Source organism: Dasypus novemcinctus, chromosome 7 (assembly GCF_030445035.2).
Source record: "Dasypus novemcinctus isolate mDasNov1 chromosome 7, mDasNov1.1.hap2, whole genome shotgun sequence".
Taxonomy (NCBI): domain Eukaryota; kingdom Metazoa; phylum Chordata; class Mammalia; order Cingulata; family Dasypodidae; genus Dasypus; species Dasypus novemcinctus.
The window spans coordinates 81,021,318-81,047,736 of NC_080679.1; the positions used below are offsets into that span (position 1 = coordinate 81,021,318).

At 36.4% G+C, this 26,419-nt stretch overlaps 1 protein-coding gene across 5 annotated transcripts in view; it reads right to left on the minus strand.

The window, feature by feature from the left end:
- Positions 1-26,419, minus strand: part of B3GALT1 (beta-1,3-galactosyltransferase 1) — a 617,370-nt gene that overhangs the window by 404,133 nt on the left and 186,818 nt on the right. For 4 of the 5 annotated variants that reach the window (XM_058300693.1, XM_058300694.2, XM_071216309.1 and 1 more), the window contains exon 2: positions 26,190-26,293. The gene's annotated coding sequence lies outside the window, so the exon portion shown is untranslated. Of the gene's footprint in view, positions 1-26,136; positions 26,294-26,419 lie in introns of all 5 variants that reach the window. The other variant, XM_058300697.2, reaches the window with a different exon arrangement.

The following is a 26,419-nucleotide window of genomic DNA, read 5'->3' on the forward strand; positions in this document are numbered from 1 at the left end:
ATGTGTGTCTGCTCAATTCAGAAGAAAATCTAGAAGAAAACCTCATGATTTACAGACAGCTTCTCATTTTCCAATTAAGATTTCCCATGTGTGCCAAATGCTACAACGCACTTGAAGGAAAATAGTTAATGCCTGATTCTTTTTCCCTCTTAACTGCCATCGTAATCTTTCTTCTGCCCCAGGAACTTGTTTTTTCCCTGAAAGCCACTTATGATTAAATTTCCATTGAGGAGAGCACATTGCGTCTGGTGACCTGGAAACCCCATGGCAAGGAGAGTTCACAGATATTCTCATTAAATGAGATTATACTGGTACAATAATTTTTTATAGACTTGAGTGCAGCATTTTCAGAGCTATGGTTCATAAAATTAGAGATAAAAATGTTTATCCTAGGATTGTTTGGGACTAAGAAATAGATTAACATTGAGAAACACTTGCTTTGCTTATGTAAATCCAGCATTGTGGTGCATGTAGAATTATATATAATCTCCTGTCAAGAAATGTAAAAGTGGATAATGATGGTAAATGGCAGAAGCTTATGTCCACTAAAAAGCTAGTTTAAAATTTCAATTTTAGTTGTCTGACAGATGAATCTGTAGAGAAACTTCCAGCTGACCTTAATTAAATTATATAATGTAATTCACAAGTCATTTCTGGACCACTGCTCTTCTCACACTAATGGAAATCAATGAAAAAGTAAGAGGCTTACTTATAAAATCGGAAATAAAAAGTGCATATAAAATTACAGAAAAGCAGTTTTTTATTACATAGGCAATGTACCAACTGGCTAGATTTATTTAACAATAAGAATTTCTTTATTATAATATATTATTTGTTACATTTTTAACTTTCCAGATTGAAAATTATTTTGCTTTGAGATGCTTTTCTCATAACTCTTATAAAAAATATTGTCTCAATTAGAAAATACGAAAGCTTGCTCTGTAGATGACCTAAAGTTGATGCTACTAATCTGTTAGCTCATAAGGAAAAAACAGCTTCTGATTATTGGGTTAGTCCAAGCTGATGATATTAATTATTTTGCACTGTCTATATACTAATGACTCCCATATATATATCAGCATTGCAGATTTCTTCCTCAAATTCCATATTCATGCAGCTAACTGCCTAACATTTCCACCTAAATGCCTAATTGGTAGATCTAACTTAATGTGGTCAAATTGAGCTCCTGTATCTTTATTCCCAAAGGGACTGCTCTTCTCATCAGGTTTATTATCTGTCTCCCTCCACTGCAAAAACAGGGATTTTTGATATTTCTTGTTTGCTATATTTCCATATCATAGAAAAGGGCCTGGTACATAGTAAGTGTTCAAAACATATGTGCTGTTTATTTTGAATTTTATTATCAGTAAGGTTAAACCTTATTATATGTCTATTAGTCACTTTCATTTTGTTGTAAGTCACGATTCAGTTCATTTTTCTTCCTGAAATGATCTTATTAATTTGTAGGAATTTTTCATCTGAATGCTATTAAATCTTTTAGGTATGTTACAATACATGTGGCCCTGTTGATCATTTACCTTTTAATTTTTTTGTTTTTTTAATGTTAGAAGTTGTGAGTTAACAAAACAATCATGCATACCATAGAGGATTTCCATACATCGCTTGACCATCAGTGCCTTACACTGTTGTGACACATTTGCTAAAAATGGTAAACGAACATCCTCATAGTATTAATTGCACTGTTGTCTATAGTCGATAGCTAATATTTGGTGTGTTTTCCCCACAAACAATACTATTATTTACATAATGATTAATATTATATATTTGTTATAGATTTACATAATGATTAATATTGTATATTTGTTATTGTTCACAAGAGAACGTTCTCATATTGTACTGTTAACCACAGTCCATCATTCACTTTGGTGTTTGCTATGTTATATGGTCTTCTGTCTTGTTCAGTGCATCCAAAGTATACACTCAGTGGCACTCAGTTTCATTGCAGAGTTGTGCTGTCAACAGTTCAGTCCACTTTAGAATGTTTTCATTAATCCAAAATGAAAAATACCAGACCTCCCCATTACTGATCCTTAACATTGATACAGCACCTTCTTCACCATTGCTGTAAAAATATTACAATATTAGCATCAACTATAGTATATACATTGCATTAATTGTGTTTTTCCCATGTATATTCTTAACACTTTGTAATAGAACATTATTGTATTTGTACTATTAACCACAATCATCATTCACAACTGAAATCACTCTTACAGTCTCTAGTTTATACTCTAGCTTTCTTTCAATTGACATTAACCTTCCTAGACTGCCCCTTTCAACCACAATTACATTTATAAATCAGCCATGTTGATTATACTCACTATAAAGTGTTACTATCAACCATTTCCTCACATTTAAAATTCCCCTTATTAAACATTCTGTATACTTTTAGCATCACCTCCCCCTTCTCAACCCACATTCTAATTCCTAGTAACCTATACTCTAGAGTTAAACTCCATGAATTTACTCATTGTATTTAGTTCACATTAGTCAGACCATAAAATATTTGTCCTTTTGTGCCTGATTTATTTCATTCAGCATAATGTCCTCAAGGTTCATCCATGTTGTTATATGCATCTAAAGTTCATATCGTCTTACAGCTGAATAGTATTCCATCATGTAACGCCCACATTTTTTTAATTCATTCATTGGTTGATGGATACCTGGGTTGTTTCCATCTTTTAGCAATTGTGAACAATGCCACTATGCACATCAGTGTGCAAATGGTAGTTCGTTCCTTGCTTTCAGTTCTTTTGAATATATTCCTAGTAGTGGGATTACAGATTCATATGGCAGTTCTATACTTAGCTTCTGAGGAACTGCCAAATTGTCTTCTATTTCTTCTAGCATCAGTGTAGGTGGTTCTTGCATTTCTAGTTATTTTTCCATCTACTTTACGTTGTCTAGTTTTTTGGCATACATTTGTTCATAGTATTCTCTTATGAACTCTTTCATTTCTGAGAGGTCAGTAAAAATGATCCCCCTCTCATTTCTTATTTATTTGCGTCTTCTCTCTTTTTTTCTCTGTCAGTCTAGCTAAGGGTTTGTTGAACTCATTGATCTTCTCAAAGAACCAATGTTTGGTTTTGTTGATTCTCTTTATTGTTTTTTGTTCTTGATTTCATTTATTTCTGCTCTGATCTTTACTATTTCTCTCCGTTGGCTTGGTTTGGGATTAGTTTGCTGTTCTTTTTCTAGTCCTTCAGGTGTATAGTTGATATTCAATTTTAGCTCTTCTTTTCAAGGTAAGCATTGAGGGCTATAAATTTCCCTCTCAGTACTGCCTTTGTGGTGTCCCATAGGTTTTGAGATGTTGTGTTCTCATTTTAAGTGTCTCAAGATATTTACTGAATTCTCTTGCTATTTCTTCTTTGACCCACTGATTTTTTAGGAGTGTGTTGTTCAATCTCCATATATTTATGAATTTTGCCTTTTCTGTCCATTATTGATTCCCAGCTTCATTTCGTTATGATCAGAGAAAGTGTTTTGTATAATTTCAATCTTTTAAAATTTATTGAAACCTGTCTTGTGATTCAACATATGGTTTATCCTGGAGAAGGATACATGAGTACTTGAAAATAATGTATAGTGTACTGTTTTGGGGTGTAATGCTTTATAAATGTCTGCTTTGTCTAGTTCATTTATCATATTTTTTATGCTCTCCTTTTCATTATTTATCCTCTGTCCACATGTTCTATCCAATTCTGACAGTGGCGTATTGAAGTCTCTAAATATTACTGTTTACCTTCAGTTTTGCCAGTGTGTGACTTGCTTATTTTGGGGCACCCATCTTATGTGCATAAATATTTATGATTGTTATCTCATCTTGGTGAATTGCCACTTTTATTAATATAGTAAGAGATGACCATCTATTGCTACTCCAGATTGTTTTTAGTTACTATTTGCAATGAATATCTTTCTCCAACCTGTCAGTTTCATCCTGATTATGTCCTTGCATCTAAAGTGAGTCTTTTAAAGACAGCATATAGATAGCTCATACTTTTTTATCCATTCTACCAGCCTAAATCTTTTGATTGATGATTTCAATCCATTAATATTCAGTGCTATTACTATAAAGGCATCACTTACTTCATCCATTTTATCCTTTGACTTTCCATTGTCATATCTTACTATTGTGTGTATTTTTATCCTTTTAGTTACCCTTCCTAATTATCTTCATTTCTACACTCTTCTCCAAGTCTATTACCCTTGTCTTTTCCTTTCAGCCTACATAACTCCCTTCATATCTCTTGTAAATATGGTCTTTTGATAAAAACTCTCTGTTTTTATTTGTCTGTGAAGACTTTAAGCACACTTTCATTTTTGAGGAACAGTTTTGCTGGATACAGAATTCTTGGCTGGCAGTGTTTCTCTTTTGGAACCTGAAATATATTACCACTCCATGGTTTCATTTAATCTTTTTGAGCTTCCCTTGTATGTGATGCATTGCTTTTCTCTTGTGACTTTTAGAATCCTCTCTTTATTTCTGGCACTTGATTCTGTATACTAGGTGTCTCAGAGTAGGTCTATTTGGGTTTATTCTGTTTGGGGTATGTTATCCTTCTTGGATATTGACATTTATATATTTCATAGGGGTTGGGAATTTTTCAGTCATTATTTCCTCCAATATGTTTTCTGCTCCTTTTTCATTCTTCTCTCTTTTGGGACACCTATAACATGTATGTTCTTAAGTTTGATGTTATCATTCAATTTCCTGAGACCCTTTTCCATTTTTCTATTCTTTTATCTTTCTCTTCTCCTGTATTTTCAAGTTCAGATGCTCTGTCCTCCAGCTTACTTATTCTGTCCTCAATCAAGTCAAATCAGGTCATGTACACCTCCAATATATTTTTTATTTCATTCACTGTGCCAATCATTCCCATAAGCTCTGTTACTTTTCTCTGCAGGTTTTCAAGTTGTTCTTTATGCTGATCCAGTGACTTCTTAATATCCTTTATCTTTTTTAGGAGATTTATGTGAACATCATTATGTGTTGTCTTAAATCCATGTCTCCTCAGGATATTTTATTTGATCTTTTGGATGGGCCATATATTCCTGCTTCTTAGTATGACTGTAGCAGTTTGATATTATTGATGAATTCCAAAAAGAAATATTGGATTATGTTTGTAAACTGATCTTTTCTTCTGGGCATATTAGATTATATTGGATTCAGAGGTTTGTGTGATTAATTAATTATGTAAACCTCTTGTGCCAGTAGGGTGTTAGATCCCCCACCCTTTGATGGGTGGGGACTCACAGAAAAAGGCATCACAAAGGACAGAGTTGGGGACTTTTAATATTGGAGTTTGATGCTGAAGCTTGAGCCCCAGGAAGAGAGACAGAGCCGTTTCCCCAATAGTCTATAGCAGACCTTGTGGAGAGAGGCAAAGCCTATAGAGCCTCATAGGCTTCATCTGACCCTATGGAGAAAACCAAGGAGCTGAGCCCAGAGGAACCCAGGAAGCCTGAACCCTCGCAGATGTCAGCAGCCATCTTGCTCCAACACATGAAAATAGACTTTGGTGAGGGAAGTAACTTTGCTTTATGGGCTGGTATCTGTAAGCTCCTTCCCCAAATAAATATCCTTCATAAAACCAGTCAATTTCTGGTATTGTGCATCACCCTTTGGCTGATTAATACAATGACTTATAATTTTTTCTGATATCTAGGCATCAAATTATGTTGGTGAATTTACTCTGATAGCCAACTTCTCTCTCTTGCCTAGTGGTTTTTTTTCATGGCTCTTTGATATTTTTTTAAAGATTTATTTTATTTATTTTTCTCCCATTGTCTGCTCTCTGTGTCCATTTACTGTGTGTTCTTCTGTGTCTGCTTGTATTCTCTGCAGCACCAGGAATCTTTGTCTCTTTTTGTTGCATCATCTTGTTGCGTCAGCTCTCTGTGTGTATGGCACCACTCCTGGGCGGGCTGTGCTTTTATTGTGTGGGGTGCACTCCTTGTGCGTGTGGCTCCCCTACACTGGGACACCCCTGCATGGCACGGCACTCCTTGCGTGGCAGTGCTACCCATGGTCCAGCTCACCACATGGGTCAGGAGGCCCTGGGTTTGAACTCTGTACCTCCCATATGGTAGGCGGATGCTCTATCAGTTGAGCCACGTCTGTTTCCTTCTTCTTTGATTTTTGATTCAACTTATTCTAAATCTTCAAGATTGCCCAGCTTACATTATAAAAATAGGACTGGAGATCCACTTATGGGGAGCAGACTAGATGAAGTAGGCCTGGAACATGAAAGATTCTAGAAGCATTTTCACTTCTTGAAATTTCCTGGCCTGTTAGCAGATGGCATTCTTCAGAAAATCTTTCCACAGAGGTGTCTCTTTCAACATCCACTCACTGGTGATTATGGTCTGGCCAGAGCTGAGATTCAAAACAGCCTCTCCTGGCCCAACTCACCAAAGAGAAACACTCTCCATTCTCTACCACACACCCCCTCCTCCAATTCCCTCTAAATTAGCCACAATGAGCTACAGTTTTACCCAGGCTAAACATTTTGAGAGTTGGTGATCAGTGCCATTACCAGTTGTGGGGGCTAGTTACTCACAGTTTTCACTTTGGCCTTTTTGTCTTTCTGTCCAACTTTCTTCTGGATGGTTAATCTCCAGACCCCCTAGGCAGTGCACTGCTTTTTGCCCCTTCTCCATTGGTTTTGTAAAAGAGTTGAGACTTGCTGCCCTACTCCAACACCGTCTTCTAGGAGGTCAACCTTTCAATTTATTTCGATGTACTTGATGTACAGAAAATTTAGTTTATATTTACTAAATTCTACAAAATTTTCCTGTGTCTTTCTTTTTTAAGTTAAGGTTAAGAAAACATGCAACTATATTATCTCCTAAATGCTTAGCAATTTAATTTTGCACTGAAATAGTTAATGCTTTTTAGGACATATTTTGGTGCATACCAGTCATTTTCAAAGTTTCATTATTAGGACTCCTAAATTTTTTTTTCTTCATCAGAGTATAGAGGGTTGGTAGCAACTGATCGAGAAAACATAAAGAAAACAGCTATGAATTTAAAAATATTTTAATAATGACAACAGTAACCATGCTAATAGACCCCTTGCAAGCCTTTTCTTTCTCCTAGGGTTAGTTAGCCACTGCTACATGATATAGGGTACACTAAGGTAAATGTTTCCTGTAAAATAATATGCATTTATTCCTGTAAGAATTTATGAACAATCTATCCATTCAAACTTTTTAAATTCCACCTTTATCTTATTCTACCTTATCTTATCTTATTCACCAATGTCTGTTACTGGATTTTCTTCTTCTGTTCCATTGACCTGCCTTTCTGTTCTTGTGGCAGAATCACATTCTTTTAATAATGTATTCTTTTCCTTTAATAATTATTTTTTCAACTTTTCTATTACCATTATTTTTAAGTCTGGTATTAGTCTTGTTAAAGCAGATTATGATCATGACCCTCAATTTTTAAAATAATTCTCCATTTTTTATTAAAGAGTCCTGTTCTGAGGACAGGTTTCTATGGTCTTGCCCCTCCTTTTCTTTCTAGGCTGATCTTCACCTCATTCACTTTATGCATTCTACCTCCCAATCAAAGAAATTTAATGTTTGCAATATAGGCCATAGAAGAACATAAACCCATGCAATTGTTCGAGCTCCCCTATCTGAAATAACCTTCTTCCTCATTCAAATCCAACCCAAAATTTAAAGGCTAAGTAATATAGTTACTTTATCTATTTTTTTCTAATATGCCACATGCTAGTTTATTATGAATATTTATTTGCAATGACTTACTTTCTATGTTGGAAAATAAAATTTTGATAAATTCCAGGTCTTATTCACATTCCAGAAATCCTAGCTCTTAAATATTTGAATTCCTAAGTGTAGCGGTTTGATGTTGTTTATGAATTCTAAAAATAGATATTGGATTGTGTTTGTAAAGTGGTCTGTTCCCCTGGGCTTATTAGATTGTATTAGATTCAGAGGTTTCACTTTTACATTCTTAAATCCAAGATTAGGGCCTTTATTTAACCATGTCATTAGGGCGTGCAGGGTTGAGTTCCCACCCTCTTGGTGGGGATAAAACAGACTTTCACACAGAAGTACACACACAGGAGAAGAACACAGAGGAATAAGACAGCTCACTGGACACGGCAGAGGCCCTGGGAAGAGAGATGAGCCTGATAGTCTATAGCTGTCCTTGTAAGGAGACCAGAGCGGCTGAGCCTGGAGGGAAAGAGCCCTGGGGAGAGAGACAAGACTTACGCCAGCCTACAGCTGAAATCAGAAGCTGGGCCCACAGAGCCTTAAGATGAAAGTGTTCTTGCAGCAACATGCAGAAACAAACTTTGGGTGAGAAAGTAACTCTTATGGTAGTTTGAGTTGGACTCTTTAGGGCCTTGTGACTGTAAGCTTCTCTACCGAATAAATGCCCTTTATGAAAGCCAATAGAGTTCTGATACTTTGCATCAGCACCCCTTTTGGCTGACTAATACACTGCGTTTATATGATAACTGTCATCCTGTTTTTCTCCTCCTCCCACAAAGTTTCATTGAAAATTTATCTATCTGCTCATTAAGTTTCTTGCTTAACACTTTTCCATAAGAATTTTTGGGATTCATTTTTTTACTACAAATCCTATTTCTACGATGTCAATTTATGGTTTAGAAAATGAAACTGGGTTCTCAATCATCTTTCTAGGAAATCTTTCATTTTCTTTGAAGTCATTCATTCACTGATTTAAACAGGTATTAAATACCTACTTTATACACTGCACCATTTGGCATGCCATTGAACAACATGAAAATATAGAAAGATTCTAAGGCTAGCCGTCATTTGGAAGGTGACAGACCTATGGACTACCATCAGGGGCAATGTGACTTGTAAGTGCATACTTGCAAAGGAGGGGAGGTGATGAGTTCTGCATAGCTTTCCATCTGTCTTGAATATTTGCTCAAACTCCACGCAGATTGAATGCTTCATGGTCAAGTACATTAGATTTACACTTCCATGCTTTTCCATAGTGAATAATGAGATTTTTTTCCATTTCTTTTTTCCTTTGTTTCTAGTCATATTTCTTGTGCTAGACATTGTTTGAAGCAGTTTTTGCATGTTAACAATATCAAGAAGAGGTACTCTGAAGATGTCTTTCAGATTCTAATAGGTTTGCCACCAGTCTGTTGGTTTCGGTAAATTTTCATTATCTCATCACAATTAGGGAAAACTACCCTTTTCTTTGTTCCTCCCATTTTACTTCCATTGAAACAACTGACATGTTATTTACTTTTAAATAGCTAATATATTCACATGGTTCAAAATTTAGAAGGTACAAAGTATATTCAATGAAAAACTTCCCTCTCATTTCTGTTGTTCAATTATCTCCCCTCCCCTCCAAAGGCATCCAGAGTAAAGAACTCACTGTAATCTTCTCCATGTATTCTTTGCACATATAGATAGATCTATTGATATTTATGGATAGATCCATCTTTTTAATTATGTTGGTACAACTGATAACAAATCACATGCACTGATCTGTTTTATCTACTTAATATATTTTGGAGATCTCTATATATCAGTATATATAGAAATATATACTCCTTTTTATGGTTGAATGTAGTATGTTGCATAGATATACCATAATTTAATTAATCAACCACCTATGTGATGGAAATTGATGGAAGCTACTACTTCTGATAAGCCATTTTCTTTCTGTTCTTCTATATCACTAGAACAAGAGAAAAGAGGCATCCATATGTAGCAAATAAACCTTTAATTCATCTTCCCATGGAAACCAGTCACCATAAAACCAGAAAAAAAAGCAGCATCTTAAATTTGAGATTTGTGATTCTGAAAACTGGCTAGTGCTTATTTTTTACAATTGAAGTATAATTGCATACACTATCTAATCTTGAGTTACATATAACAATAAGATATAGACTCTAGGAAAAAATTGTATCCATTTCAATTCAATGTTCTGCACAGTCTCAGGAAATTACTATAAAATAAATAAGGCCAGCTAAATAACAGTAGAGACTCAATCTGTGGATTTGGCCCAGAGTTAAGAAACTTCATTGTAATTCAAGACCAGCTGCTTCATGATTGGTAGCAATTAATCTGTTATGGAATTGTACCCACTGCATATTAATCCACCATATTAATCCTGGTGATGATACAGCAGTTCTATTGCTTTGCAGTTATTGCTAAGTCTCTGTTCTTTTTCATCAATCCCATAACATGCATTTATTGAGGACTGTATATGAACAAAGTACCTTGACTGAAGAATATAAAGACAAGCTAGAAAGATGAATTTTAAACATAAAAATGATAGAATATCTCTTCTCTGTGTGCAAATGGAAACCATGAACATAATAAAGCTAAAAATGTACTTTTGAAAATTTAACACAATGAAGGCATTCACAATTTCTTAAGTGTTTGCAAAGTAGGATGGACATTCAGGAATATGGAATAGTATTAGAAAGATTTTATGATTTTTGAAATTGGAATTTAGAAAAAACACTGTGGAATGAGGTAGTCAGTGATGATATCACGAAGAATGAGTAGGGTTTTGAAAAAGAGAAATTGTGTGGGCATTTTAGATGATGAGAAATTCTTGGAAGTGAGATAACTTAAGGTGCATTACAGGAAGAACCCATGAACTAGTTTGGTCAAAGCAGAGGATTAATGTTTGGGAAGTAGTGGGCAATGATGCCGGAAATGTAGGTTGGAGATCATAAACACTGTGAAAACTTTTTAGTGCCAAACTACTATATTTTGACATTATCTCATAAAATTAAGTTAGCTATTAGAGGTTTAAAGAGCCTAACCATGGTAACAATGTAGCAGTAAGCTTTTTTATTATTTGCAAATATTGGGGAACCAGTGTAGTCAAGTGGAGAGAGGCCTCATGGCAGTCATGAAGCTCTTGATCAGCATCCCTGAATTCTTCACAAATAATCACACATAAATACCCAGCAGGTCTATTCACTGCTCATCTACTAACTTTTGCAATAGGTGAACTGGTCAACGAGAATGGATAGGAAGAGGGATTGTGTAGAGAAAATTTAAGAATTTTAGAATGCATATGTCAAAAGTCTTAGGTTGCAAAGTATTATGAAATGGTCTATATGTTATAATAAGAATTAAAATCCTATACAAATTCATTAGTGGTCTTACAGTTTTGTTGTTTTGTCTAGGAAAACTCCTGATGAATATATCCCTAGATCATTCTGGTTACTTTTCCTGGGATGTTCCCCTTACCTTCACCTGCCTCTCTCCTGGGGATTCCAAATCCCTCTGATTACATTAAATCACTCTTATGTCCACTGATGTCACTCTGTTCTTTCCTTTACACAGCATTTTTCATAATTGCAACTTTAGAACTATTAGTGAAATCCTTGGTTTCATGTGTATCTCCCTTAGTAAAATGTAAGCCTTCAACACCTTGTCCAGTGCCTAACGCAAAGGTGAATGAACAAACCACTCCTAACCCTGTATCTTTAGATTTTGTTACTAGAGAAAAAGAAAAGGAATATAATAGAAAGATAAGATAAATTCATTCCACTAGTATACTTTAAACTACAAAGGAATAATGCTTTAAGAGTTGAGAGCAGAAATGAGACTCGAGGGCCTTGTCATAAATATTATATGTAACTCATTCAGGTACTCAACTCAAAGACAACACTACTTTAAGGGCTTAATGCCAAGAAGTAAACAGGTACTTGAAGGTAAAGTCCAAGGTATTTAATTACTACAAGAGCAGCCCAGTGGTGTCTCAGCCTCATTGATATTCTTTTGCTGCTGCAGATGTGTGAATTAACATTTCTGAGAATTGTTTTTAGGAGCAAAATATTTCAGAATTTGGAAAAGATAAAATTGATTTTACATTTAATTTCAACTTAAAGGCAAATATAAACTACTTCATAATGTTTAAAACATTTTTGTTTAGTAAATAAAATGTATTGGTGCTTTTTATTTTGGTTTGATTGCTATGTTTTAAGTTTGAACTTCAGGCTAAAATTAGAAAGTGTATTTTTTAATATATTGAAAAGCTTAAGTAGAAAAATGAAAATGAGATTTAACAATGAAAAATAGCAACTGGACATTGTAAGTATTAGTATTGCTAAATCATATAATATTAATTAATATTATAGAGTAATATTAAATATATATATATTTGATTTATGAGTCAATAAATATTTTTCTATTTGCTTTCATTTAAAATTTAATAGATATGTTATCAGAAAAAAATACAAATTTGCTGCAATCATAATAAAAATCATTCAAGAATTCAATATCCAATTTAAGGCGTTTTCTATTTTTTATAAATCAAAAACCCATTTCTATTTACTTCTACCACACAACACCTTACAAAAGTTAATTAAATGGGCAATTTTACGACAATTTCACATTAATATATTAAAATATACCATGAAGTTGTTTCCCTTACTGGATCCTTAAATGTCAATTTTAGAAACACATCCTAGTGTTCTACTCTAGGAGTTTAGCAGCAATCCAGGGGAATAATCTGTTATTCAGTCTATAGTTAATGGTCTCACTATCCTCGATGGTATGATAATCTTGATGTCAATAAAGGATTGTGATTATAACTGATTTTAAAGAGCCTATAATTAACTGATTGGGATCAATTTCTTTTTATGAATCAGTATTCAAAAGATTTCTCTGTTTTCATCCCAGGAGTAAGTTAAAATCAGCAAGTTAATTTAAAGTTCCAATAACATTTGGTCAGTGGTATTCATTTTTAAATCTATGTATTATCAATGAACTCAAGAATTATTGATGCTCATGAAAATGTAGCCAGGGCAAACACTCTTGCCTTAATAACGAGCACAAAATGAGCACTTTTCTCCCTTACATGTCAGCCTCTGTCAGGGGTTCTAGGGTGGCACAAAGTCTATTGGATGCTTGCAGCTACTTACTCTAGGAAGGGATATAACTAGAATATCAAGATGTATCTCCCTGTGATGGTTAAGCTAATGTCAACTCGGTCAGGTAATGGTACCTAATTGTTTGGTCAAGCAAGTACTGGGCTAATTGTAATACAGGGGCATTTCATGGAGTTTAATCATCATTGAGTTGATTCCATAGATGGCTGATTACATCTACAATCAAGTGAGGAGACTGCAGTCAGCAATGAGTGACTTCTCAGCCAATTAGTGAAGGCCTTAAAAGGGGAAGGATTTCAGCCATCAGTGAGAGAATTCTTATTGAAGCAGGCTAGTAAGATAGGAAATTAATAGATGGATCTGGAACCTGGCAGAGAGTCCATGTGGACATCAGTAACCCCCAAGATGGCTGCTGGAAGACCTCTACCCCCAAGATTCTGCCATCCAGAACAAAGACTTCTTCTGGAAGCAAAGAAAAGCCCCAGATATTCCCCAAGGAGTTTATCATTGGGTACTCACTGGGGGATTGATGGGTGTGGTAATCAATCAAAACAGGAAACAACTGAAACCCCTCTCCTGACATTAGCAAAGGGGTGGAATAATTAACAGTTTCTAAAGCAGACTGTGAGGCCTAAGCATGCCCAACTCTCTTGCCTCTGGACCCGTTCTTGCCCTCTGTGTACCACTCTTGCCATTCTTCCTCTGCCATGTGGCCACACAAGTAAACCTGGGGATTTATAACCTATAATGGGGAATTGTAGCCCATAAATCAGCCCACTTTATCACTTTTCAACCCCTTCCTCTCTACCTGGGACCCCTGATCTGTTATTTTCTCCCATTTCTCTTCCCTCCCTACCTGAATAAATTACTGAGCTAACTCACCTGATGTGCTCTTGAAATTCATTTCTCCAGCATAGTCAAAGAAACTAAATGAAATCTGGTAACACCATCTCTACCTCAGACAGCCAGCATCTCCTGGGGAACTCATTGTGGACCTTCATCTGAGTCCCTGGCTTGCTTGCAGCCTGCCCTATGGAATTTGGACTCATGCATCCCCACAATCACGTTAGGCACTTTTTATACAATCTCATACTATTTACAGATATCTCCTGTTGGTTCTGTTTTCCTAGTGAACCCTGACTAATATACCAACTAAGAGAAGAGTGCCATCTCTGACCCCACAATTCATAGAGCAATATCATATCAGTGGCACCCCAAGGGAATTTTCCCAATTACTTCTCATATAAAGTGGTGAAATAAAACTGGGTCTATTAGGCTATATTTTTGAAGTGTCACTGAATAAGGTCACCCTGTAATTACCTGGTCATTATTTATCTAACTTTTAAACAAGTTATAAAGAATTACTCTTGTGTTTTCTCTGTATAACTCATGACTTGATAAATAAACTCATCAGGTTCTCAATCTTTAAATTAAGATTGACAGAGCTGAGGACAGCTTTGCAAAACTGCATCTTCTATCCAGAGAATTCTTACAGGCTTTTAGTAGGAACTATTAAATTGTTCCTGTGAGACAATTGTGACATTAAGTGGATGTTTTTCTCAGAAAAATTCAGATGCAAAAAAGGTGAAATGATGTTTCCAAAGCAACAAAGTCATTGCTTTGTCAGATTATAGACTTGAAAGATAATCAAATATCTCCCTCCACTTGGACTCTCCACTTCCCTCTGAGCTCTGTCTCTGTGTCTCTGTCTTTTTTATGTGCACATGTGAGCATGTGCATACACACGATTTTACTTCAATTATTCTAGTAGCAGAAGGGAGAGAGTTTTCAGATCATATCTGAAGAGTTCATCTCACTGGATAAACAAGATCATTTAACTATGGTGGCTCCAAGTCCCAGCCTAGCTACCACCACTCACTTGGTTGGCTTATTTCCTCCACACGAAGTGCTGTTTTGATTGGGAAGGGAAGACATAATTCATTTCATCATTTATTGCAGAGCTTTGAGATTCTTTGACAAAACATCATTTTCTCTTACTCTGATTCTATAAAGAATATTTATTTATTTTGGAATATTGAATGGGAAACCCAGGCATAGTTCTGTGCTTATAAAAATTAAGAATTCTATTATTGATGCAATTACAATGATTAATTAAAATAACTTTTAAATAAGCTTTTATTTCTAAGTATCTACTAAAATATACCAGTTTTTCTTCAGTAAGAAGTTCTTTGTACTACTCAATCCTTGAATCTCATAATACTAAATATACTAGATTATTGTCATACTACTCTGCCTGGTGTTTTCCCCCTTCCAGGAAATAAAACCAATCGTGCTACCTTTAAAAGAATTGTTTCTGGGCCAATGCCTTTAAGAGAAAAAGGTAATTTTTTAAAACCACAGATATAAAACCAAGATATTATTTTAAGATTTCCTCATTTGAAAGATAGCAATGGGAATATCAAACAGTAAATAGTTAAAGCAACATGTAACTAGTGCAATTAAAATTTTTCATTGCTGGGAAGTGGACTTGGCCCAATGGATAGGGCGTCCGCCTACCACATGGGAGGTCTGCGGTTCAAACCATGGGCCTCCTTGACCCATTTGGAGCTGGCCCATGTGCAGTGCTGATGCATGTAAGGAGTGCCCTGCCACACAGAGGTGTCACCGCATAAGGGAGCCCCACGTGCAGGGAGTGCACCCCGTGGGGAGAGCCTCCAAGTGCAAAAGAAGTGCAGGCTGCCCAGGGTGGCGTGCACATAGAGCTGTCACAAGATGATGCAACAAAAAGAAACACAGATTCCTGGTGCCGCTGATAAGGATAGAGGCAGTCACAGAAGAACACACAGCGAATGGAAACAGAGAGTAGACAACTGGGGGGGGGGAGGGAAGGGGAGAGAAATAAATAAAAAATCTTTAAAAAAATTTTTTTCATAGCTAACAAATTTAGCTCAATTCATTGTGAAGTTGAGAAAGCAAGAGACAAGTTAGTTAAAAGCAACAAGGATCTCATCATGTTGCAATAATATAAAGTGGAAGCAAAAAATAAAAATAAAGTGCAATCAGAAAGTCCAAAAAGACCTATAAAATTCCCGACCTTACATACAGACTAAGTAGGCTATTTTGTAATTATTTTAAATGGAGACACCACCCCCTTTCACTATTTAAATGTAAATACTCTTGGAAGAAGTAGAGCACTGATTTAAATCCAAATGAAGTTATAAAAGAGAATTTGATCTTTCTCAAAACATCCCTTACAACAAATCCTGAAATTCCAAATTACTCCCACCAGCTATCATACCATCTTTAACACAGTTTCCCAACTTGTTTACCACAAAAACAAACTCTTCTTTATAGGAGGAGTTTATCCAGTTGTTTAAATGTCTAATCTCCCACTTCTTCAAAAGCACTTTACCTTATAAGCTTTTTATGTAACAGAGAAAAGTATTTTTAAAAAATGCTTTTAGGTCATAGCAGAGACAGCAGGAACCTAAGCTGACTGTACCAATTTTATAAATCCCTGACGTCTTTACACATTTTTATTAACTCTCTGACAGACTATATTGAGTCAGTAGCTATTGCTAAGTATTAATTCTTACAAACTTACAAAAAATATCCACTGAGGGAGTTTTTGAAGAGTCATCAAATATTGATGTACTCCCCTCCCAATTCTATCATAAATTTGTATTTCTGTTGTCTTTTTGATATCAGAAAACCAACGTGTCCTATAAAAATGCTCGACACACTAATCAAATGTGAGCTTTAGTGATGACCTGAGATCAGGCCAGAGAATTTCTGCAAGTTGAGCAATACTGCAATATCACTCCACCAAAGCACATGTAGACCTCAGTTCTTCAAATGTCAATAGTATGCCTTGTTAGGCAGTCAGAGCAGACAGAAAGAGCAAAGGGGAAGCTGAATTTGCACACACCTTCAGTTTGAAGATTTAACACGTTTAATGTTAGTCTTTCAAATGTGTCAGCATGTTTATCATAGACAGATTTCACAACATTATTAAAATATCTGTAACGGACAGTTGAAAACGAATATACTTCTCATCTAGCCTACTACTAATTCTTTTCTTTTTTCGAGGTCTATAGTTTACATTATGGTTTGCACTTTGCAGTGTACAGTTTTATAAGTTTTGAAAAAATGTATAATAGCCTGTACCTACCATTGCTATATCATATAGAACAATTCTGATGCCCTAAAAATGCTCCATGTTCCACCTATTCTTCCCTCCCTCCCCCCCTCAGAACTTCTAGTAACCACTATCTTCATATCAATGTTGTATACGTTCTTCCATTACTATAATACTAATACGTCTACTTTGGTCCCTGGCTAGGCTACTACTAATTCTTAACAGCACAGATTTTTGTGCCTGTTATAGGAAACATGACCTCTTGGGGACTTTGTAATCCTGTACTCTCTGAAACTAGACAATTAGTGGCCTTCTCCCTAACTCCTATGTCCCTTCTCCCCACCCCACCTTTGTTTTGTTTTCCCAGTCTTTATGCTCCTTAATATTTTTGCTGCAATTGGACATTTGAAACTTCTTTTTTTTAAGGCAAGCCTTCTGTAATGGTTTGAAGCAGTATGGACCTCCAAAATATGTTCTCAAAGTTATATTCCTGTGGGTGTGGAGCCAGTGGTAGTAGGATCTTTTGGCAAGTAGGATCTTAATAGAAGATGAGACCCACCTTGAATAATCCTTTTGCTGGAGTCCTTTATAAACAGAGGACTGAAAGCAGAGACACAGAGGAAAAAAGCCTCACAGACAGAAGGAGATCCTGGAAGCCTGTGGCTGGAACTGAGTGGAGTACAGAGGCACAAAAAGGTCACCAAGAAGCTAGGCCCATAGAGCAGCTTGAAGATGAAGACATAAGACCCGAAAGAGAAGCAGATGCCTCCTTGTGCATCTCTGATAATGCCTTATTTAAACACTTTCATTGCCTCACACTGTAAGCTTTAACTTAATAAATACCCATTATTAGGAAGTGGATGTGGTTCAAGAGATTTAGCTACCAGTTACCATATGGGAGGGCCCGGGCTCAGTTTCTGTTGCCTCCTGGAGAAGATAAGCAAGACAGCAAGCTGGTGTGAAAGGCAGGCATGGCAAGCTGATGAAACAAGAGAGACACAAAGAGGAAAGACAACAAGAGACACAACAAACCAGGGAGCTAAGGTAGCTCAAGCAATTGAGTGCTTCTCTCCCACATAGGAGGTCCCTGGTTCAGTTCCTGGTGCCTCCTAAAGAGAAGACGAACAGACAGTGCACACAACAGATATAGAGAGCAGACAGCAAGCACAAACAACAAGATGGGAGGGTGGGATAAAAAAATAAAATAAATCTTAAAAAAACACAAAATTCCCATTATAAAAGCCAACACATTTCTGGTACATTGCTTCCACCAATTGTTAGCAAAGTGAAACAGAAATTGGTACGAGGGAAGTGGGGTGCTGCTGCTATGCAAATGCCAAAAAATGTTGGAATGATTTTATAAATGGATAAGGGGCAGATTTTAGAAGAATTGTGAGATACTTGACAGAAAAAGCCTAGATTACTTTGAAGAGACTGTTAGCAGAAAAAAGGAGCCTAAAGTTACTTCTGATAAGGCCTTAGAAATGATGACTGTATCATCACAAACTGGAAAGAAGGTGATCCTTGCTTTAAAGTGGCAGAGAACTTGGCAAAATTGATTCCTGATGTTAGATGGAAGGCAAAATTTGAAAGTGACAGGCTTGGATATTTAGCTGACGAGATTTCCAGACTAATGTAGAAAGTGTGGCCTGGCTTCTTCTAGCAACAGATAGCAAAATGCAAGAGGAACGGGATAAGCTGAGAAGTGAACTCCTGGTCACAAAGAAACCAGAAATTGATGGAATTGATGGTCTATGAAATTCCAAGCTTCAGAAAAACAATGGGTCCCCAACAATAGAGCCTCATATAAGGATTTAACCGTACCTGGATCCAGTTTTTTTCACTGTAAGTCAGGATTAGAAATATACTTATCCAGAAGGATTTGTGGAAAGTCTTACTGTCAGATGGCTCAGACTCCTGTTTCTTGCAAGCTAAGCTAACAAGTTTTTTGTGAGCTCTCTATCAATGAAACCACTGTTAGCCTGAACTGAAAGGGACAGAAAAGGGAGAGACTGAAGAAAAACAACTTCAAGGGCAAAACCATGGAAGCTGAAATTTCAAATTAAAACATCTTCTAAGGCCAAAAGATGGACCCCATGGTGTGGAAAGGGTGAATTTGACCCTGCATTTGAAGAAGGTAGGCCATCTGCCCAGTTGTTCAGGGACAGTGCTCCACATCAGGCTTCAGAGAAGGTGGAGCACATTCCCTGGGGTTGGGGAGAGTTAGGTAACCACCCTGCTATTCTGCAGGGGTTGGGTCTGTGCCCCAGAGACTAGGGAGAGTGTGGTCATCACCTCAGTGTTCTTGGAGGGTGAGACCCAGCATTAGGTGGCGAACCAGATGCTTGTTGAGGGTGGAAACGAGAGGATAGCTCCTGGGCAAGTCCTGGGAAGGGGTGGGACTCCCACCCCATGAGGCCCTGAGGAGAAGATACTATTGTTCTATAGATGATGCTCAGACTTTGAAATCTAATGGGGTATGCCGTGCAGGTTTTGAGACCCATGACCTGTTTTCCTTCCAGTTTCTCCCTATGGCAATAGAAATATTTATTCTATGATTGTCCCTCCTTTGTATATTGGAAGCAGATGATTTATTTTGTAAGTTTCAGAGGTCTACTGCCAAAGGGGAATTATTTCCCAAGACAGATTGCATGCCTATAACTGACTTTGATGAGATTTTATACTTAGCATTGATACTGAAATGGCAGGGCTTTTTGAAATATTGTGATGGAATGAATGTATTTTGCATATGGAAAGAACATGGTTTTTTTTGGTGTCCAGAGGGTAGAGGGTTACAGTTTGAAACTGTATGGACCCCAGGAAAGTATGTTCATAAAATTAATCTAGATTGAGTGTGGACCCTTTATAAGTAGGATCTTTTGGTAAGTTGGATCTTAATTTAAGATATGACCAACCTCATTCAGGAGCCCTTTATAAACAGAGGACTGAAAGCAGTCACAAATAGAAAAAATACTTCAGACATAATGAGAGATCCTGGAAGCCTGTGACTGGAAGCAGCAGAGCACAAGTTCATGGAAAGAGACCCCCGAGAGAGTAGGCCCATGGAGCAGCTTGAAGATGTAGAGACAAGACCCAGAAGAGAAGCAGATGCCTCTGTGTGCCTTGCCATCTGAGAGAGGAGTCCAGGATCACCAGCAGCCAACTTTGAGTGAGACAGCATCTCTGATGATGCCTTGATTTGGACATTTCCACAGCCTCAGAACTGTAAGCTTTTAACCTAATAAATTCCCATTATAAAAGCCAACCCATTTATGGTACATTTCATTGGCAGCCCTTAGCAAACTAAAACACCATCTTTATACAGCTTCAAGGATAGACACTAGCCTGATTTTCCTCTCAATTCTCCAAACTCCTTCAACAACTAGGGTTTCTTTTACTGACTTTAACAATTGTCATAGGCCACAATTGATTGCTTAAAACACTCTTCTATTTATTTTTTTCTTTAGAAAATTAATCCAATTGGGCGTAATGTAGAACTAGAAGGAAGGTGCTTTCTTTACAGCATCAAAATACTCCATTTCAGTACCTGTTGATTGGTACACCAAGCATCCTGCCCTAAGATAGATTTTAATTCAAAATATAGAACATCCTGAGCACATGCTCACATTAGGGCCTTTGCTATACCTTTTACTTCTACATGGAATGCTCTTCCCTCAGGGCACTGGCTCAGTTCCTCACCTTCTTCAAGTCTTCATGATCAGATATCCCCATCTCAGTGAGACCCCCTCTGACCCCCCATTTAATAGATATTGCAAACTGCTGCTTATGCCCCATATCGTTGATTCTGCTTACTCTGTTTAATTTTTATTTTTCTATAACATTTACCACTTCTTACACACTATATATATATTATTACTTAGGTTTATTATTTATTGCTCCTTTTGTTGGTTTTCTCTGACATAAAATATACATATTTTGATCACTGATATCCCAATGTCTTAGAATAGGGACTGTCACTTAGTAGATACCCAGTCACTTTTGCTCTAATTGGGTTGAAAGACTTCCCTATATTAATCACTACCTTCTTTTCCTTTTCATTACCAGCAACCTAGTCCAGTTTCCTCTCACAATAATTAGCTAATTAGCATACTAATTACATTTCCCCTGCTCCTCCTCTTTTTAATATGCCTTCTTCACTGTTGGCTAATTTTCTTCTTCAAAACCAAATTTTATATTCTCATTATCCTTCTCAGAAACCATCACTGAGAGGCCACAACAAAGTTCTTCTTTTGGAAGTGAAGCCCTGCCCAATATGGATACCAATCCCATACGGCCTCATCTCCTACTTGACTTTGGCCACATTGGTATTTTCTTTATTTAAGAAATATTTTTTGACCTCCTAAGTGCTAGATCCTATATGGGATAAAAATAATTTTCTGTCAGTTTGGGCAATATGAACTAGAGGAATTAAACTTATACAACAGCATTTGTATTGAAGACAAAATTGAGTCCACAGATGAAAGATACTCTGCAAACTTATTCACATAGATGTGGTTCCCCCATCACTGAAATGTCTCTCATTTCCACATTTCATGTTCTGAAAAGCAATCACACCTATTTTAAAGGTTCAAATTCAGCTTACTCTAGGATTAATTCACTGTCCTTTGGAAGCTATAACTCCTCTTATATAAAGGTTAATAATATATCTTTTGTCCTCCTATGAATATTCTGACCTGCTTTCCTCACCTTTCTTCTTCTCACCTTAAGAAACTGATTTGTAGACTAAATCTGCCTTTTTATCCCCAAATTCTAAACAGCCTCTCCTTTCAAAAAGCACTCTGCCTCAGAGCAAGGTTCCAATTTAGTTGGAAAAGCCTGGGAAGGATCTTGATCCTCTAGGGAAGGAGTATAGAACGTACACATTTTTTAAACTTTTTTTTTTATTCTTTATTTCTTTTAAATGTTACATTCAAAAAATATGAGGTTCCCATTTATCCCCCCACCCCCACCTCACCCCTCCCACATCAACAACCTCTTCCAGCATTGCGTACATCCACTGCACCTGGCAAACACATTCTGGAGCACTGCTGCACCACGTGGACAGTGGTCCACATTGTGGTCCACACTCTCCCCCAGTCCACCCAGTGGGCCACGACAGGACATACAATGTCCAGCATCCATCCCTGCAGCACCACCCAGGACAACTCCAAATCCTGAAAATGCTCCCAAACCATATCTCTTCTTCCATCTCCTTACTATCAGCAACCCCTGTGGCCATTCTCTCCACATCACTACTACAATATCTTCCCTTACTAATCATAATAGTTCCCCAGCAGAACATCAGTAAGTCCACTCTAATCCATACTCTATTCCTCCATCATGTGGACCCTGGGATAGTTATGTCCAGTCACCCTCTACATCAAGAGGTAGCTTAGATTCCACATGGATGATGAGAACCTACACATTTTATTGGTGGGCAAGTGGCATCCCAACATACTTGTAGTCTTTTACTGTTTCAAAGTCTCACTTTTCTACCTCTTCCCATCTTAACAACTTGAAGGTTGTTAAAATAATAATGAAGCTTTTTGTTCTGCAGCACTTTTCCTCCAACCACTGCTTTTGAGGTTTTTGTTCTAGAAGGTCCTTCCAAATAGCCCTCTTCATATAACTCTCCTAATCCTCTGAACCTCTAATTTTTTCACTATTTTTTCCCACACTAAATATTCTAGCATGTGATATTACTTTGACTTGTCTTATTATTTTGTAATAGATAAATCATTGTAAAAATAGCTTTGAATCATGAAGAGGTAAGCCCTATAAATAATTCTGCTCATCTGCCATATATGGGTGTTAACTCCTTTAGAGTGTTTACCACGGAATTCAGTAAGTAGTAAAATCTCAAAACACCTTTGATTTGAAAATTATTTACTTTTAACTACAAAAAATCTTGACTAAGCTTGAGATTCTGGGTACTATTGATCCACTTCATCCAAGTTTTCGATTCTAATATCATTTGATTTTTTCCCCCATAGGTTACCATATAATAGCTAAGTTTATAATTAAAAACACCTGGAATTTCCCCACATACACATATATACTTCTTGTGGTAACAACCATGTCAAACATACTATTAAGAGTTTCCCCTTTATAAGGTTTGCAATAATTAAAAGGTCAAAAGGCTTTGACTCCATTCTGATCCATTGAGCAAATTGCCTTTGAGGGTCTAGGAGGCAGCCCATCCCCTCCCAAGAATAAACAAACTGGGGCAGATAAGGGCCTTTACCCCAGGCACCACCAACCCCTCCCAAATTCCAAGATCTAGATCACCTCCCCCTGGCCCTTTGACCCCAGGTTGTACCCACTTGGTTTACCGGCCTATTGATGGACTGTGTCCTCATACCTACGACCCTCCAGGGATGGGCTGAAGTATATTTTTCAGTCCCCCTCCATTGGGAGAGCTTCCCAATAAACTTCCTGCCTGCAATTCTCAGTTTCTATGTCCCAGTGAGCACCATTTTTATCAAACGCACACGATTTTTTATTCTTTTTTTTTTTTTTTGACACAACATAATGTTAAGATACTTCCTATATGTTATCACTCTGTAAAGCAATGGAAATAATATTCCATAATGGCTGGAGGTATTTTAATTAACTTAATCAGTTCCAAATTTTTAGACTTCCTGGGTATTTTTCAATTTTCCCTAAAATTGTAAATATTATGAACAGATGTATTTTAATAACTCACTGAATATAGATGCAATTTTATATTGTACACTGCTCTATTTGGAAAATATTTAGAAAATATTTACCCTGTTTACAAAATTTACATTTCATTCTTTTTTAAAACTTCCTAATCCTGTGTCTTTCTCTCTAATTTGTTTAGTGTGCCACTTTCAAACTTAAGACTCATGGACAATCTTCCATCAACCATACCACCATGAGGGCAATAAGAATTACTCAGTTTTTTGGCATATGAACTTGGTTTTTATATCTGGTATACTTCCTAACATCAACCAAACTGCAGGGAGGAAAATTGTAAAAGAGTATAGATTAGTGTTTCTTAAATTATAGTCCACAGGAAAACTGTAAAAGAGTATATATTAGTGGTTCTTAAATTATAGTCCACAGATCATCTGTTGAAGAATCATCTCAAGTACTGGTTATAAGTGAAGAATCATGGATCCCTCAAATTAACCAGAAATTTAAGTGTGGGACTCAGGTAAACAAATTTTTCATTTTAGAAACAAAAAGAATCTTTGATTTACTCTGCATATTTTCATTTAAATGAGTTTTATTAGAAATGAGTCTTTGCCTATGATGACCTTTTTCTCTAACAGAGAATGGTAGATGTGCACACACACATGCACATACATGTACACACACACATCTCTCACAAAACCAAGTTACTATAGGGGGTGTTACCAGGGAAAATCTCATATTCCTAGTCAATGTTATAACCAAGTAAATACCGGAGATTTTTCTATTGGCTAAGAATCCAGTGTTCTGGACAGTCACTATCCATTCTGGTAATTAATTATATTTAAGACCTAAGGCATGCAACCACACATTCAAACACATTCAAACACATTCAAAGCAACAACAAAAATTTGAAAAATATCAACAATGAAAACTCTCCTAAGAGAATAATACTTCTAGAATTTTGACCAGGCTTTCATGGTAATACCGTTGGGCATATCAATTTTTACCTCTTATTACTGATCCTGTGATGATATAAGAATTAGGCACAGAGGATGTGTCAGAAAGCATCTAGGCTCCAATAGCCTGAAACCTGCCAGTCTTCAATATTCAGTCTGAATATGAGTCACACACAAATGTGTTGAACCCGTTTTTTAAAATGGTGGTAAAATATATATAAGACAAAATTTCCCATATCAACTATTTTAATTGTATATTTCAGTGGCATTAATTATGTTCACAGTGTTGTGCTGAATCAGGACTTACCCTAAGTAGACCAAATTTTGAAGTGGGACCTAAACTATACAACTACCTCAGACCATGGGGATTCCTGGTTAGTCTTGTGTATACTTCCTCAGATCCTAAGGGCAACAAAAGAAACATTCTGATACAGTTGTATTTTTTCCCTGGAGCCTTTAGAAGAGGACCTCCTTTATCTTTGTGCTGAGAGACAAAGCAGGAAAATATTCTAAGCTCAAAAGTCTTGACACAAGATCAGAGACACTATCAATCGTTAGGTAAAATTTACTTTGTGTGAAAATTTAGGACCCACAGTCTAACCACTGATTATAACTGTTTTAATTGTAATAGGTATTTTAGCTTATTTCCATTTTTTGCTTGATATTGTAGTTATCTTATATTCACTAAGTGGTCTTTACTTGTTTTTGTAATCATTACTTTAACTTATTTCCCATTACTTTGCTTGATAGTATAGTTGTTATCTAATGTTAACTAAGTGATCTTTACTTGTTATTGTAATCGATAATTTAGCTTATTTTCATTTCTTTACTTGATATTGTAATTGCTATCTTATGTTAACTTTTACACTGCTCCATAACAAGTCTACCTCCCCTTGTTTGAATCCCTTAAAAACCCTAAACTCTTTAGACATGGAGAGACAGATTTGAGCTTTTATCCTCCTGTCTCCTTACTTGGCTGCCTTGCAATAAAACTGTTTCTTTTCTGGAAATCCTGGTGTCACAATATTGACTTCTGTGTGCATCAGGCAACAGGCCCTTGCTCAGTAACAAAAGTATCATTTGTTTTCTCTGAGAAAAACTCCTCTAAACTCAGACTCCAATAATGAAATGCATAAAAAAGCAGCAGACACTTTAGGGCTCTCAAAAAGGAAAGCTTCTATCACTTCTCCAATCAGGTAATGGTTTATATCCCTTTAGCTCTGGTCATGGGATTAGCTTCTTCAGGGTATCATAGGAATATTATGCTTTTCTATGTGCTCCATGACAAGTTAAAGATTGAGAAGCATCTTGCAAAAAAATCTCTGCTAACAATGCTTCTATTCTAAAATGGTTGGATTGGTGTATTGCAATTCCCATTGTTTCTACATACCATTTTACTTAAAGCACATAACCTTTGCCAACACACTTCACATGAAAGGTATAAAGCATGCTACAAAGAATAAACTATTCAGAGTGTACTTTATATTTCAGATAATAGTGCCTATTTTTCCATTACAGTTTCAATAATTTTCAAAGATTATAAAACCCAAAATAGGAATTGGCAGTTACCCTATTATGAAAAGTTCAGTATTCCTCTCAGAGTTAAGCATCGACGTCTTCAAACAATCCTCCCACTCCTGGACTGAGCAGTTCTTGAAGCGTCTCTAATGGGTCTAAGGGGAAAGAAAAATATATAAGTAACTTTCTTGAAGTACTTCTGCTAACATTAGCACTTTGTTTCAAGTTTGACAGATTGTCTTTTTGCTATTTCATGAAGTTTCCTTCTATCTTGCATCAAG